Source organism: Hylobates moloch, unplaced genomic scaffold, assembly GCF_009828535.3.
Source record: "Hylobates moloch isolate HMO894 unplaced genomic scaffold, HMol_V3 SCAFFOLD_20, whole genome shotgun sequence".
NCBI classification, from domain to species: Eukaryota; Metazoa; Chordata; class Mammalia; order Primates; family Hylobatidae; genus Hylobates; species Hylobates moloch.
The window spans coordinates 40,866,608-40,884,494 of NW_026652295.1; the positions used below are offsets into that span (position 1 = coordinate 40,866,608).

The 17,887-nt window shown below is 40.7% G+C and overlaps 1 protein-coding gene and 1 non-coding gene across 3 annotated transcripts in view; both read right to left on the reverse strand.

Moving 5' to 3' along the window:
- The window catches only part of TRERF1 (transcriptional regulating factor 1), a 325,893-nt gene that overhangs the window by 269,793 nt on the left and 38,213 nt on the right, over window positions 1-17,887 (reverse strand). The window lies entirely within an intron of this gene.
- Window positions 2,582-2,688, reverse strand: LOC116460544 (small nucleolar RNA U13). Its single transcript, XR_004245846.1, has one exon. It is a non-coding gene; the product is annotated as a small nucleolar RNA U13 (small nucleolar RNA).

Here is a 17,887-nt window from a genome sequence, read left to right on the forward strand (position 1 = left end):
CTCCACCCCATTTTTCATCTTTCCAATTTTTAACTGTAAGATTCTCAAGTTCATGATAATATAGATGCCTTTTCCATCTCTCTTGTAGGTGACAGTAACAAATTGACCCCATATCACCCCCTTCTTTTAGCCAAGAGAAAGAAATTTACCACAAGACAGTCTTTCCTACTTGGTGTACTTGCAGTTGAAACTCAAGTGTTCCCTCCTAGACATCAGGTAATTGTGATTCAACTCTTTGAGTCTCAGTTGATTCATCTAGAAAATAGGAATGATAATACTACCTCCTACCCAACAGAATTATCGTGAAGATCCATAAAGATAAGTGTCTTAGTCCATTTTCTATTGCCTTTTTTTTTTTTTTTTTTTTGTCTCGCTCTGTCAGCCAGGCTAGAGTGCAGTAATGCCATCTCAGCTCACCGCAACTTCCTCCTTCTGGGTTCAAGCAATTCTTGTGGCTCAGTCACCTAAGTATCTGGGATTACAGGCATGTGCCACCATGCCCAGCTAATTTTTGTATTTTTAGTAAGGAGGTTGTTTTGCCAGGCTGGTCTCAAACTCCTGGCCACAAGTGATCCACCCACTTTGGCCTCCCAAAGGGCTGGAATTATAGGCATGAGCTACCGCGCCCAGCCCATTTTCTGTTGGTTATAACTGAATACCTGAATCTGGGTAATTTGTAAAGAAAAAATTATTTCTTATAGTTATGGAGGCTGAGAAGTCCAAGGTCAAGGGGCCACATCTAGTGAGGGCCTTCTTGCTGGTGAGGACTCTGCAGAGCCCCAAGGTGGCATAGGGCATCACATGGTGAGGGCGCTGAGCATGCTAGTTCAGGTCTCTCTTCCTCTTCTAATAAAGCCACCAGTCCTACTCCCAGGATAGCCCATTAATCCATTAACCCACTGATCAACTAATCCCTTCATGAGAGCAGAGACCTCATAACCCAGTCACCTCTTAAAGACCCCCTCCTCAATATTGCCATGTTGGGGATTAAATTCCAACAAAGTTTTGGAGGAAATAAATATTCCAACCATAGCAATAAGTTTGGTAAAGCCCCTTGCAACAGAGCCTGACTCAGAGTTGGGGCATTATATTTTCCTTATGCTAAGTGCCACTAAGATAATATTAGCAACTATGACACATATAGAAAGTAATACATGTCATCACAACTTTTGCACCGGTTACCCAATTCTGTGAAGATACCTTAAGAAAATAACATAAACTACTGAAACTTCTTTACGCTTGAGAAATGTTCATTATAGTAATCCTTTAAAAAAGAAGACACTGGCAGTAAACTGAATAGCCAACAATGGGGGAATGATTACATAAATCTGCATTTTCCAATGTGTGTATATTTTTTACTATGCAAATATTCTTTATCAATTCATATATATAAATATACTTACAAAACTTGTAGTGTTTTAAAATATTTTGTAATTTCGTTTTCTTTTTATTTAACAGACACATATAATGCTTATTATGTACCAGGCACTGTTCTAGGCATTGTTACAGGCACTTCAAAAATATTTAGAATATTACACCTATAAATATTAGCTCATTGATATATGTTTTACAATTTTTTATAAAATTTTTTATGTTTAAAAAAGTATTACAATTCTACAAAAATATTAATTTAATATAATCAATAATATTCATGTTATTAAGACAAAATTCAACTTTCTGTTTAACATGACACATACTTTAAATTAATTATGTAAGACAAAATATAATTTGTGATTTACATTGTGAAATGGAATTGTTTATTATGGTTAGTTTAGGGACCAAGCCTATATTCAGTATAGATTAAAAGTAACTACATGCAGCTGGGCGTGGTGGCTCATGCCTGTAATCCCAACACTTTGGGAGGCTAAGGTGGGTGGATCACCTGAAGTCAGGAGTTCAAGACCAGCCTGGCTAACATGGTGAAATCTCGTTTCTACTAAAAATACAAAAATGGCCGGGCGCTGTGGCTCACGTCTGTAATCCCAGCACTTTGGGAGGCCGAGGTGGGCGGATCACGAGGTCAGGAGATGGAGACCATCCTGGCCACCATGGTGAAACCCCGTCTCCACTAAAAAAAAATTACAAAAAAATTAGCCGGGCTTGGTAGCAGGCGCCTGTAGTCCCAGCTATTCGGGAGGCTGAGGTAGGAGAATGGCGTGAACCCGAGAGGTGGAGCTTGCAGTGAGCTGAGATCGCGCCACCACACTCCAGCCTGGGCGACAGAGCGAGACTCTGTCTCAAAAAAAAAAAAAAAAAAATCAGCTGGGCATGGTGGCACATGCCTGTAACTCCAGCTTCTCGCAAGGCTGAGGCATAAGAATCACTTGAACTCAGGAGGCAGAGGTTGCAGTGAGCCAAGATCAAACCACTGCACTACAGCCTGGGCTACAAAGTAAGACTCTTGTCTCAAAAATAAAATAAAATAAAATAAAATAAAATAAAATAAAATAAAATAAAATAAAATAAAAGTAACTACATGCTATGGCAGTCAAATGGACAAAGCTATTGTGATTGCCTAGTGTTTAGAATTTTTGCATTTTAGCTTAAAATATCAACTTTTTTAATTAAAAATTTCTTTTCACATCAGATGAGTAATGTGCTGATGTCATAACAAGGAAGTTTGAAGGAGTCACATCTCACATATTAGCATGAAAACCCAATCATCACCCTTATGAATCACAAACGGATCTCAACTGTTTTATTTTTGGAGATTTTATGTTTTGTTTCAAAACAAAGAGATGAGAGAGATTTCAGGCTGTCATTTGCAAACAATTTTCTACAAGTACATTTGGAAATGGAACTGGGGTATGGATAATCATTATTCCCAGTAAATGAATTGTTCCTTGCTATAGTTTGAATGTGTCCCCTAAATTTCTTTTCTTTTCTTTTCTTTTTTTGAGACAGAGTCTCACTCTGTCATCCAGGCTGGAGTGCGGTGGTGCAATCTCAGCTCACTGCAACCTCCACCCTCCCGAGTTCAAGCAATTCTCCTGCCTCAGCCTCCTGAGTAGCTGGGATTACAGGCACCCACCACTATGCCCGGCCAATTTTTGTATTTTTAGTAGAGATGGGGTTTCACCGTGTTGGCCAGGCTGGTCTCAAACTCCTGACCTCAGGTGATCTGCCCACCTCGGCCTCCCAAAGTGCTGGGATTACAGGCGTGAGCCACTGCGCCTGGCCAGCATAATGTTTTTAAGTTTCATCCATGTTATAGCATGCATCCGTGTGGAATTTATAACTGTCCAATAGACTTCTTAGGTGTTAGTCCCCAGTGTGTTGTGCTGAGCGGGGTATGGACTGAGGGACTGGGTTATCATCTCCACTAACCCTGTGTATATCCACGTGACACACACCCAGAGGCTCTCACGCTGCTTAACTTTAAAGGTGCGGTGTTTTAAATTAAAAACTGAGCTACTTTTTACTTTTTGAAATTAAAACAAATGCCATTGCCATCTTTGACAATATGACCCCCCTGGAATGATGTTCATGAATCCTCTAGAGAATCACAAGCACCTTATGGGACCCCCATGAGGTGGACCTTTTGGCAGCCATTAGATGTGATGCTCATGAAGACGAAATCTACGAGAAAAATGTTTATGCTCTAATGTCACAGGGGAAAGTGTAATACAAGGTCATAGTATGCTATGAAAATTAGAGGAAGACCATTTAAAACTACGTAAAGATACTTCTGGTAAGAAGACAGAAAGGAATGTACAAAATAATAACAATACCCTGCTGGATGGTAGAACCACAGGTACATTTTTTTCCTTCCTGAACTTTCCAAAGATCTGTAATGTGCTTATGTTACTTTCATAATTTAAACAATGATCACTGGCCTTGAGCAGCTTTTTCCTCAAGTCAACCTTGGTTCAAGCCACCACAAAAGTACACGCAGACCCTCATGTATCAATAGATAGGAATCTTTAAGTTAAATGATTGGAAAATTACATAGGAACCACTTTCTAATGTTCACTTTGGAAAAATAACCGCCATGGGCTTGCCTTTTAGAGGACAGCTTCTTTTAATGAGGTCCTCTTTGTACTTCATTAATCCACCCCCAATGGCCTTTAATTAGATCCAATTCTGTTTCCCACACACTTCTTTAAACAAAAGAACAGTACATTCATGTAATGTACCAGGCCACCTATTTAATCCACCTATTTTAATGTGTTGGGAAGGACATCAGCTTGGTTGTTCAGGAGGTCTGAGGTCTAACTGTAGCTGTGTGGACTCTGGCAAGTGAAACTCCCTTCTGAACTTTTTCTTTCTCATCTGTCCCATGTGAATGGGAGTCGTGACTTCTATGGAGCTCTAGGTGAGAAGGAAATTCTCAGCTCCTTAAATGATCTCTGTATTTCTCATAAGTAGACATACTCAGGCTGAAAAGCAGGAAAGTAGAAGTGTGATCAAAAGGCTGGAAAGGAGGAAAGGGAAGTGTGATCAAAAAGGGTTCACATGAAAATAAGCAAGACAGGAGAGAAAGCACCGGAGGGTGAATCTCAGGAGACCTGAATTCTACTCCCAGCTCTGCCACTGGTCACTGGCGATCCTGAGTTAGTCATTTCCCTTCTTTGGGGCTCAGTTTCTTCTTCTGTGAAATTAGGTGACAGGTCCAAGGCCCCTCCGGTCACAAATTCTTTTTTTTTTTTTTTTTTTTTTTTTTTTTTTTTTTTTTTTTTGAGATGGAGTTTCACTCTTATTGCCCAGGCTGGAGTGCAATGGCGCGATCTCAGTTCACCACAGCCTCCGCCTCCTAGGTTCAAGCGATTCTCCTGTCTCGGCCTCCCGAGCAGCTGTGATTATAGGCATGCACCACCACACCAGGCTAATTTTGTACTTTTAGTAGAGACGGGGTTTTGCCATGTTGGTCAGGCTGGTCGTGAACTCCCGACATTAGGCAATCCGTCCACCTTGGCCTCCCAAAGGGCTGGGATTACAGGCGTGAGCTACCGCTCCCGCCCCCGCCCTCCCGTCACAAATTCTATTAATATGTGATGCTATATTGTAGGACAAGGATTGCTTATTTAGCCTCACTTGGTTCTTACAGGACCTCTTTGTTATCCAAAGGACTCAGCAAAATGTTGACTTTTTAATCTTTTAATTCATTCTCCCGTCATCTGTGAAGTAAATCAGAGGAGAAAATCCAGATCAACATTCCCATCTAAGCCAGTTTCTTGAGGCTGATACTTAACAAACAATAAACTGATGAATCATGAGATGGCCTTGGAAAATATTAGACACTTAAATCTTCTCAACATTTTTCAGGAAATAGGCTGTAAACGGGGGAAGAAAAAATGTAAATGTGTTCAAGATGGGGAATTGTCTTAAATAAAAATAACTACATTTTATTTTTAAATAAAAAAAAAATACTTCCCCTGCAAGAACACTTAGGATGAGAACAAAAATACTATTAGGGGTTTTTTTCTTTAGAACTCACAGCCAACTCTTGCTAAACAGAGCATTTTGGAAAATTTGCATCATGGCTGCAGATTCAGGCAAGGAGGATGGTTGGGATGGGTGACTTTTCCAGCCACTTTCCCAGTTACTTGGTTTCCCTGATGGTGACACTCTGCTCTAAAACCAAACGCCACAATCATCAGGGGAAGGTGTGGGGTAAAAGCATGGAGGTGGCAATATTTATCTTCCGGCTCAGTACCTGGTTCTCTCCTGCAGTGGCAATTCCTCTAAAAAGGTGCCCACTAAGGCCGGACGAGGTGGCTCACGCCTGTAATCCCAGCACTTTGGGAGGCCGAGGCGGGCGGGTTACGAGGTCAGGAGATCGAGACCATCCTGGCCAACATGGTGAAACCTCGTCTCTACTAAAAAAAAAAACAAAAAATTAGCCGGGCGTGGTGGCAGGCGCCTGTAGTCCCAGCTACTTGAGAGGCTGAGGTAGGGGAATGTTGTGAACCCGGGAGGTGGAGCTTGCAGTGAGCCGAGATCGTGCCACTGCACTCCAGCCTAGGCGACAGAGCAAGACTCTGTCTCAAAAAAAAAATAAAAAAATAAAAAAAAAGGGGCCCACTACACCCATAATCCTTTTTGTTTCTTTCTTTTTTTCCACACAGTCAAAGCTTTTTACCAGGACAAAACTTCTAAGTGTATTGTTCAGATCTGTAAGTGGTCGAGCACGTCCTATACTGCGCTATATGTTCCCAATGTTGATAAGCTTCTACAGGATTCAAAGGCAGAATTTTCCAGCTAGAGTTACAGTCACCAGCCTGGGTTGAGATAGCATGGGGATGTGAGAGGAAGGGGTGTTTCTAGGGTCTATCCATCAGGGTTCAGTTGCAGAAACCACTAGGGCTAACTTAAACAAATGATTCCTTGACAAGAGAATTAAGTACTTAAAAAATTGTTTGAGGGGCTGTAGGAAGAGCCCTAGGGTGACCTTCCAAGGATGACTCCCCAGAACAAGATGGCAGAAGTGGCCCATAAGGGAGCTGCTTCTTCTGTCACTACAATAAGTTGAAGAATCAGGAAATACTAGGATCACATCGTTCCTGACACTCACAAAGCTAAGAACCAGACACTGGGGCTCTTCCCACTTCTGTCACAGAACTCCATTTATCTCCACACAGTGCATGCCAGGAGAATGACAGAGAATAGCAGAACTGTGGCCCCCACCTTATTTCTGCCTTCCAAACCCCCAAGTGGATTTCCTTGATGGACTCAGAACTCCAGCTCTAAAGGAGTCTAGGAAATTAATAGTCTTTCTCTTTTTATCTGAAGCATTTAGCAAGACATATTAGCTGGAAAAATTACCCCCACTTGTTTCTGCCCTGGAATCCTATAAAAGTTGATCAACCTTGGGAACATATAACCCATTGTAGGGTATTCTCAACCACTTATAGCTCAGAACAACACATTTCAAAGTTTTGCTGGGAGTCGGAATGGAGCTGAGTGAGCCTATCTGTAATATTTGACGTGGAGTGGGGAACAACACAATTCCCCCTAGGCCCCTTGAGGTTCACTATGATACACCAAAGCCAGCCCTGAATGTCATCATGTGTATAAGAAGAATCTATGCAAAGTGTAAGACCTTCTGGTGGGGGAGGACTTAGAGTACAGAATATAAATCACTCTTGGCTTCCCAGAGCTTACGCTGACTCATTTGAGAAACAGAAACAGTGACTGGCAGGCGAACATATACATACACATGCATATAATATACGTATATGCACATACATATATATAAAACTTTTGAAAACAAATGCACTAGGGAATTTATGATTTGCATATTTTAAAAATCTACCTTAGATAGCATCAGTATGTAGAGGCTAGGGACATGTTCAATTCCAACATTTATTGAGGGCTTACTGAGTACCAAATGAGGGCTAGATACATCCATGCATGGTTTTCCATTTAGTCTTCATGGTATGTGAATTTAGAGTTCCAGAAGCATGAGATAGCTAGACACATAGATATCCTTGGATATTTAAAACAGTTATTAGACTTCCCTGGCAGGGAAATTTAGGGATAGAAACTGAGTATGTGTGTAGATGATGCATTTATCTTTATTGAGAAAGTGAGCATTGAGAGGAAGGTGCACTCATTTAGAGAAGATGTCGGATTTCCAAAATCAGACATGTGGGGAATAACTATGTGTAGCTCATATGGCATTGCACTGCTGATGATCATCTTAACTATAATTTAATGGTTAGATTATAATTTAATGGTGTTATGAATGAAGTGTTATGACCTCGGCATACTGCCTGGTTGGTGTGTGCCTGTGTATGCACACTTGTGTGTCTTGGGGAGGGGGAAGTTCTGTTTCAGAAGTCACCAAAGAGAAAGTTATTCTTCTACTTAAGAGGAAGCAGAAAAACATTAACCCACTGACACAACACATCACAAAACACAGAACACAGAAGTAGCTGGTCAGAACTCTCATATTCAAAGGCAGATCTTCCGTCTCCAGCAGCCAAAGACTTAAGCCATGTTCCAGGTAAAGTAAGAAGAGGAAGGCATTTTTCAGAACCCTCCTGAGGAAATCAAAGGCTTTTGGGGGGCAATTGAATGGGTAAGGATTCTGTATTTATAGGTAGAATGTGTCCAAGATGGATGGAGGAAGACCTCCTGATTTGGGAGGTAAGTCTTGCCACCAGGTGGCACACACTATTTTCTTTCTTGTTCTTTTTTATTTCTTTAATTTTCTATGTTGATAGTTATAATAATAATGGTATCTACTGAGTTTTGTTTTTGTTTTGTTTGAGACAGAGTCTTGCTCTGTCACTCAGGCTGGAGAGCAGTGGCGCAATCTTAGCTCACTGCAACCTCCGCCTCCTGGATTTAAGCAATTCTCCTGCCTCAGCCTCCTGAGTAGCTGGGATTACAGGCACATGACACCATGCCCGGCTAATTTTTGTATTTTTAGTAGAGACAGGGTTTCGCCATTTTGGCCAGGCTGGTCTTGAACTCCTGACCTCAGGTGATCCACCTGCCTCCGCCTCCCAAAGTGCTGGGATTACAGGTGTGAGCCACCGCTCCTGGCTACTGAGTTCTTATATATGTGTTTGGTATTTACTACCTCATTTAATAGGCATGTCATTGTTCTCATTTTACAGACAAGAGAAGGGCACTTAAAGAGTTTACCAAAGCCACAGAAAAAATAACCATGGACTCCAGGATTTAAGCCCAGGTCTGTCCCCAGAGCTTTTAACCACCACTGAGGTCCTAGCATCAGGACCGAGTCAACCAAACTACTGTGGAAGTAGGCCCAGTTCTAGCACTAATACAGAAAAGATGTGGAATAAAATATAATCCAAATAAATCTCCAGGTGCTAGGAATGAAGAGAACCATCAAAGGCAGAGCAGCTAGCTGAGCTAATGTCATAGTAGCCCAGAAGAATATGGATCTGGAGTTAGGGCCGGAGGCTAATACCCATGAGAGGACAGGAGGAAGGCAGTGAGCCCTGCATAAAATTGAAGGCCTTGAGCTGGCGTAGTGGCACATGCCTGTAGTCCTAGCCATTTGGGAGGCTGAAGCAGGAGGACCACTTGAGCCCAGGGGTTTGAGGCCAGTCTGGGCAACATAGTGAGACTCCGTATCTTAAAATAAATAAATAAATAAATAAATAAGGCCTTGTGGCACTCTTTCCCCCTTAAATGGAGATAGAAAAACTGGACACGGGCCCTGGGAATGAGCCAGGAAGCTCACCATTTGTTTAAGGTCTGGAACATGAGGGGGAAAATGTCATCCAGAGAAACCTAAACCCTGGGCCTATGCCATGTGCATAGGAGTGAGGGCCATTGACACACTCAGCATTCTGGCAGAAGCAAATGTGTGAATCATCTCCGCGGAGAAAATGTTACTACTCAATAGTTTCAAGGATTCCCATTGGGAGAAACAACCTGCTGAAGACAAGTTCACAATAAAATTTACAAACACCCTACTATGCTGGTGAGAGTCAAATCCTGTCTAAGATTTAAAGAGTGAAAAATAGGTTGGACTGGAAAAAGAAAGAAAAGAAAAAGCAACTGTCAATTCAGGCCAGAAAAAAGACAGACATAAAGAAAGCCAGCTGCAAAGTTCACAGGAACATTGCTTCCCCCAAAGTCAGTCAGCAGCTGTAAAATGCCATAAAGACCCCCTCTTTGAGCGATGACTGCTTTCCTGCCAAACTTCCAGACAGCTTTGCCATACCCACCTATTGCTGGTTAGCCAATTGCTGAGCTACTGCTGCCTCATGGCAGCACCCAATACCTAGTTAATCCCCGCTTCTCTTAACCAACCCCACCCCCAACCAGAGTAGGAGCAACCAACCAATCCAGAATTGATGCCTACTTCCCTTAGAATCTTCAGAATCCTTCAGCAGCTTCCTGTCTTCCCTCTTTGGAGCGACACTCCACAGTTCCCCCAGAGTGGCCTCCCTTGCTGGACTGAGTTAATAACTAATTTGGTCAGACTACAGACTGGCTCCTGATGCTCCGTGGTGATTAGATTTTATCAGTAGAGAGTTAGCATATGCAACAAACAGAAAAATTGGCACTTACCAAAAGTCAAAATAATAGAGAATCTAGAGGATGCTATAAATAATAAGTTGATTTTAAATGATTAAAGAAATGATGGTGATAATAATAATGATAGCAAACATATAATACTGTTCTAAGGGCTTCACAAAATATTAACTCATTCAATCCTCACAAAGCCCCTGTGAAGTAGGTACTATTGCTTTCTCTTTTTTACAGATGAGATATTAGGAAATTTCCTCATGGTTACCACGAGCTATTAGAGTGGCAGAGCTGAGATTTGAACCCACGCAGTTTAGTTCCAGAGCATATGCTACTAATCACTATAAATTAAAAAGCAACAGGACACTACTAAATAAAAGTAGGCCAATTTGAAGAAAGAACCAAATCAAACTTCCAGAAATGAAAAATACAGTCACTCATTCATTCATTCATCAAATATTTATTGAGCTCATATAATGTGCCAGACACACAGAGGCTCTGAGGATATTGCAGTGAACAAACCAGACAAAAATCCTTGTCCTAGTAGAGTTTACTTTTTTTTTTTTTTTTTGGAGACGGTGTCTCACTCTGTCACTCAGGCTGGAGTGCAATGGCACAATCTCGGCTCACTGCAACCTCTGCCTCCCAGGTTCAAGCGATTCTCCTGCCTCAGCTTCCCGAGTAGCTGGGATTACAGATGTATGCCACCACACCCGGCTAATTTTTGTATTTTTAGTAGAGACAGGGTTTCGCCATGTTGGCCAGGCTGGCCTCAAACTCCTGACCTCAGGTAATCCACCCACCTCGGCCTCCCAAAGTGCTGGGATTACAGGCATGAGCCACCATGCCTGGCAGAGTTTACATTTTAATGAAGAAGACAGATAATAAATACAATGCGTAGCATGTTAGGTAGGGACAAGTGCTACACAGAAAAAATAAAGTAGGGAAGGGGGATATGAAACATCAAAAAGGGGGTTAAGGCCATGTGTGGCGATGCGCACCTGTAGTCTCAGCTACTGGGGAGGCTGAGGTGGGAAGATCACTTGAGCCTGGGAGGTCAAGGCTGCAGGTGCCACTGCACTCCAGCCCGGGTGACAGAGTGAGACCCTGTCTCAAAAAAAAAAAAAAAAAATGAAAGAAAAGAAAAAGAAAAAAGAGGGGAGGGGGCAGGTGAAATTTTAGATAGCGTGTCTGAGAAAGCCTCACTGAGAAAGTGATTTTTATTCTACTCCTGAAAAAGTGAGAGAGCAAGCCAAATTGGTATATGGGGAAGAACTTTTCAGGCAGAGGAAGCAGCCAGAACAAAGGCCCTGAGTAGGGAACATGCCTGGTGTTTTTAAGTTACAGCAAGGAGCCTTGCTTGCTGTGTGGATAGAAGTAGAGTGCATGTGTGTGTGTGTGTGAGAGAGAGAGAGAAAGAGAGAGAGAGAGAGTAAGTAATGGGAGATGAGTTCATGACATAACGGGGCCGAATCATGCAGGGGCTTACAGGCCACACTGAAGACTTTGGTTTTACTCCAATGACAAGGGAGCTGCTGGTGGGTTCTGAGCAGAGGGACATAAGGATCTGACTAACTTTCACAGCATCACTCTGGCAGCTATATTGAGAATAAAGTGTAGGTAGAACAGCCAGGAGACTACTGCAATAATCCAGGCAAGAAATGATGGTGACTTGGACCAGATCTATTTTTAGGTAAAACCCATAAGATTTGCAGTATTTGCAGTGTAAGACAAAGAGGAGTTAAAGGTTTTTAAACTGAGCATCTGTAATATCTGAATACCACCTGTAATCTCATTAAATGAGATAGGAAAAATGGCAGGGTTTGGGAATGAAGATCAGCAGCTCCATACTTCCAAGTGGAGCTATCTCCTAGCCAGCTAGGTATAGGAGTCTGGAGTTTAGGGGGGAGATCTGAACTAAAGACATAAATTTGAAAATTATCAGCATATCTGTGGTATTTGAAGTCATAAAACTCATGACTTCATCTGGAAAGTGGTTGAGATTGTAAAAAAGAGAAGAGGTCCAAGGACTGAGCCCTGGGGATTTCGTCACTGGGAAGTAGGGAAGATGAAGAGGAACCAGCAAATGAGACTGAAACAGAGCAACCAGAAATACAGGAAGAAAACCAGATGACAATGGTGTCTTCAAAGCCAGATGAAGGAAGTTATTAAGGTGTAAAAGCCAAAAGATGGGTTAAACAGAAAATTAGGCCCAGATGAAGACAAAATTAGTAAATTCAAAGTTAGAAGAACAATGGAAAATTTTAAAAGAGTGATTAAGAGAAATGGAGGAAAAAGAGATTCAACATGCATTTAGTGAGCATCCCTGCAGAAAAGAAGAGGGAATATGAAAAAAGCAATCTTTAAAGAGGAAAATATCTAAGAATTTTCTATAATAAAATTTAAAAAGACGTGAGTGTTGTGGGTTGGTGGGTTGGTTTCCCTGGGAAGTAGACTGACACAGAGATTAGCACACAGGAGGCTTATCAGGGAGCGCTCTTGGGATCAGCACCAGTGTAGGGGATGGAAGCAGGACTGGGCAGAGGGAGAGGGTAAGTTATGATGGAGTCTCAACTAAGACTTCAGCCACCTCATGAAAAGAATGACCTGGTTTGCCCAGGACTTGGAAGTTTCCTAGGATATTAAGGAAATTTCAGTGTTAAAGCCAGGATAGTCTCTGGCAAACTAGGATGAGTTGATCATCCTACCATGGGGAACTCTGAGAATAAGATGGAACTTTAGAATTGTCCACCATGGGGATGAGAAGACTGGTTCTTTGTAGTCCTGCATCAACCAATCACTGGATGCAGGCTGTCCTCAGGAAGTAGTGTGACCCTGTGAGTAAAGCAGCACTGTTCAGCCCAGAGCAATTCCTGGAGAGGACTGACATTTCTGACATTTGAGCCTTGTCTCCTACAAGCAGCCCCAGCTCCCAGTACCCGGCATCTGGAGGATTAGGTCCTTTAGTCTGGAAGAGAGATTTGGGTAGTGTAGGATTGCATCTACCATAATGAGTCTTTCTTTTGAAGGTTCTCAAAAGATGTACAAATAGCCAACAAACATATGAAAAAATACTGAATATCACTAATTATCAGGGAAATGCAAATCAAAACCACAATGAGATACCACCTTACTCCTACAAGAATGGTTATAATTTTAAAAAATCAAAAAATAACAGATGTTGGCATGGATGTGGTGAAAGGGAACACTTTACACTGCTGGTGGGAAAGTAAACTAGTTCAACCACTGTGGAAAACAGTATGGAGATTCCTTAAAGGACTAAAAGTAGATCTACCTTTTAATCCAGAAATCCCACTACTGGGTATCTACCCAGAGGAAAATACATCATTATATGAAAAAGACACTTGTACACACGTTTACAGCAGCACAATTTGCAATTGCAAAAATATGGAACCAGCCCAATGCCCACCAATCAATGAGCAAATAAAGAAAATGTTATATATATATATAACATTTATATATATATGCATGTATACAGACACCATGGACTACTACTCAGCCATAAAAAGGAACAAAATAATGGCATTTGCAGCAACCTGGATGGAGTTGTAGACCGTTATTCTAAGTGAAGTAACTCAGTAATGGAAATCGTATGTCCTCATTTATAAGTGGGAGCTAAGCTATGAGGATGCAAAGGCCTAAGAACAATACAATGGACTTTGGGGACCAGGGGGAAGGGAGGGAGGGCATGAGGGATAAAAGACTACACATTGGGTACAGTGTACACTGCTCAGGTGATGGATGCACCAAAATCTCAGAAATCACCACTAAAGAGCTTATCTATGTAACCAAACATCCCTGGTTCCCCCCAAATCCTATTGAAATTAAAAACAAGAAGAAGACTTGAAAGGATCAAACCATTTTTGAGTAATTTAACTCTGTCCCAGAACAAAGCTTGAGACATTTATAAGAATATAAAAAAATCCAGCATCTAACAAGGTAAAATACACAATGTCTGACATCCAATCAAAACTTACTAGGTATGCAAAGAAGTAGGAAATTATGATCCATAACGATGAGAAAAATCAATTAATAGAACCATATTGAGAAACAGCACAGATGACAGCATTAGTAAATAAGAACATTGAAAGTTATTGTAAGTATATTTCACATGATTGAGAAGCTAGAGGAAAGATTGAGCATGTTAAGTAGAGACATGGAAGACATAAAAAAGGCCCAAATTGAACCTCTAGAGATGAAAACCATAATGTCTGAGATAAAATGTCACTGTATGGCCTGAACAGCAGATTAGACACTACAGGAGTTAATAGAACTCATCAGGAAGATATAACAATCAGAATCACCGTGTACCTAACAGTAAAGCCTCAAAGTCAAAGTGTATTAAGCAGAAATTAACAAGATCCAAAGGAGAATATGATAACTTCACAATCATAATGGAAGATTTTCATATTGCTTTATCAATATTTGATAGTAAAAAAGTGAGATTTTAAATAAAATATATACTTTTAAACATTTTAAATAAAAATCCAAAGTAAGTACAAATTGGCATTGAAGGTCTATAACCTCATGTACTGAGACATTTGTCGTCTACCATGAGCTACTTTAGGGCAGGAACTCTGTCCTGTTTAGGATTGAATCTCCAGGGCCCAGCATGGGACCTGACACTTTTTAGATTATGAATAAGTAAATACTTATACATTCTAAATAATAAGTGAATTTTAAATAGCTAAAGCATTAGTAAGTCTACAGAAGAATTAAATGGACAGTTAAACAGTTTGAATTAATGGAGATGTATACAACTGTAGCCAATAGCAAATAGAGCATACATATTTACTTCAAAAACATGAGAACAACTGTAATAGTCAACAATACAGTAACCATTAGACAATGAAAATTTTGCTATCATGCAGTTGCAAGCGACTGTAACTGTAACTGATGTTTTCTTGCCACATAAGCAGTGAATTCAGATACTTTTAATGGTTCTTGCAAGTATAGTTATTTTATTTTCTGGGGAGTTGAGGAGAGGGCAACACTTCCCTCCTCCCATTCTTCATGCTGACAAGCTAATATCACTTCATAGTCAGACAATAAAAATAAAAGTCTTGATACAAGGACCTGACAGAACAGCAAGAAGCGATGTAGAACTCAACACAACAGGTCCAAGAAGTGACTTAACAAAATCTCACAATCAGAGAATATTAGAATTCAGCCCAAATCTCTGTATTGATCATCACCTTATTGAGAAGATGAGATATCAACTGTAAAATTATACTATACTGATTGTATAATAAACGGACATTCAGTTTTCAGCTCATATGTTGTTTCTATAAACTCCCCTGTCAAAAAAGTGCATTCAAGTACATACTGTTATAGTTAGATATCTGGGTTGATTGAGCCCTATCTGATGATAGGCAGGACTCTCATGCCCAAGGCAAGGAAATAAAATAGACATCAGTCTTATGGATGATTTCTTCTTTTTTTATAACAGTTTTATTGAGATGTAATTCATATGCCATACAGTTCATCCATTTAAAATGTATGATATGATGTTTTTAGTATATTCACAGAGTTTTAAATCATCAACACAATCAATTTTAGAATATTTTCATTACCCCTGAAAGAAATTGTGTACCCATTAGTCCCATTAGTCATCATTCGTCATTGCCCACAACCCTAGGCAAACACTAATCTACTTTGTGTCTCTATAGATTTGCTTATTCTGCATATTTCATGTAAATAGAATAACACACTATGTGGTCTTTGTGATTGGCTTCTTTCACTGAACATTTTCAAGGTTCATCCATGTTGCAGCAGGTATCAGTACTTGATTCCTTTTTATCAAATAATAGCCCATTGTATAGATAATATTGCATGTTATTTATCCATTCATCAATTGATAGACATTTGAGTTGTTCCTATTTTTCAGCTATTATGAGTAGTGTTGCTATGAGGAATTCCTGTGTAAGTTCTTGTGGCGACATAGGTTTTCATTTCTTTGGGTTATATAGCTAGTAGTGAAATTGCTGGGTCATATGATAAACCTATGTTTCACACTTTGAGGAAATGCCAGATTGTTTTCCAAAGCAGCTGAACCATTTGACATTCTCATCAGCAGTGCAGAGTTCCAATTTCCCCACATCCTTGTCAACATTTGTTATTATGTCTTTTTAAATTATAGCTATCCTATTTCATTGTGGTCTAAATATTGCTTTAATGGGGCTTATTTCTATTTCTTTTTCTTTTTCTTTTTTTTTTTTTTTTTTTGAGACAGGATTTGCTCTGTCACCCAGGCTGAAATACAATGGTATAATCATGGCTCACTGCAGCCTCAACCTGGCTGATTTTTTTTTTTTTTTGAGAAGGAGTCTCACTGTGTTGCCAGGCTGGAGTGCAGTGGTGCAATCTCGCCTCACTGCAGCCTCCACCTCCCTCCGCCTCCTAGGTTCAAGTGATTCTCCTGCCTCAGCCTCCTGAGTAGCTGGGACCACAGGCACGTGCCACCACGCCCAACTAATTTTTTTTTTTTTTTAGTAGAGATGTTGTTTCACCATGTTGGCCAGGATGATCTCAATCTCTTGACCTCGTGATCTACCCACCTTGGCCTCCCAAAGTGCTGGGATTACAAGCATGAGCCACTGCACCCAGCCCTCCTGGCTAATTTTTAAATTTTTTGTAGAGACTGGGTCTTGCTATATTGCTTAAACTGGTCTTTAACTCCCAGGCTGAAGCAATCCTCCTGCCTCAAGCCTCCCAAAGTGCTGGAATTACAGGCATAAGACACTGTGCCAAGCCAATGAGGCTTCTTTCTGATTGAGTGTTCTGCAAAATAAATGAATGTTTTTAATTACTTTGTATAATATGTACTTTATTAACTTTGTTTACTTACAAAAATAATCAGATTTGTTATATAAAAAGTGTTTGTTTGGTTTTCTACTACTGTATAACAAACTATCCCATAATTTAGGGGTTTAAAACAACAACCATTTTATTCTCTTGCTATTCTGTAGGTTGACTGGGCTCTGCTGGATGGTTCTTCTGCTCTGTGTGATGTTGGCTGGGGCTGCAGTCACCTGGGAGTACTACTGGACAGAAAAATCCAAGCTATCTCTCTTACGTGTCTGGTACCTTGGCAGTGATGGCTGGAAGGCTGGACTCAGATGGGGTACTTGAGCAGCTAGGATTTTTTCTATTTCTACATAGTCCCAAGGCCTCTGTCTTTCCACATGGCCTCCCCAGCAGAGTAGTCAGACTTCACACATGGCAGCACAGAGCTCCCAAAAGTGCAAAAAGGGAGACTTTGAGACTTTTCTAAGGCTTTGGTCTGGAACTGATGTAAGTATCACTTCTACCATGTTTTATTGGTTAAAGTTAATCTGGGCCAGTCTAGATTCCATGTGGGAGGGGACTACAGAATGGCAGGAGTCATAGGAGGCATAGATCCTTGGGGGCCACCTTTGGAGACTAGCTACCAAAAGCAACAATATCAACAACAACAAAAGAAAACAACAACAACAAAAAATAGCCAGGCATGTTGGTTCGTGCCTGTAGTCCCAGCTACTCAGGAGGCTGAGGTGGGAGAATCTCTCAAGCCTGGAAGATTGAGGCTACAGTGAGCCATGATCATGCCACTGCATTCCAGCCTAAGTGACAGTGACACATTGTCTCAGAAAAACATTAAAGATAACTTTTGAGCACATTATTATTGTTAGTTACTGATTTTGCCAAGAAACTAATGGATAGCATCTATTATGCCTGAATAAGGAGTTTTTGTGTCCCTTGCAATGCTGAAGACTGTTGTACACATCTCCTCTTAGCTTGTTTTAAGCCAGAGCTTAATTTTTAATAATTCAGTGATGAATCTTGTTTAATCTCTTAAATCTCTTGCCTAATTCTCTTTTACATTATGGGATTAAACACATTAAAAAGAAGATATGGCCAAACAATGACTCAC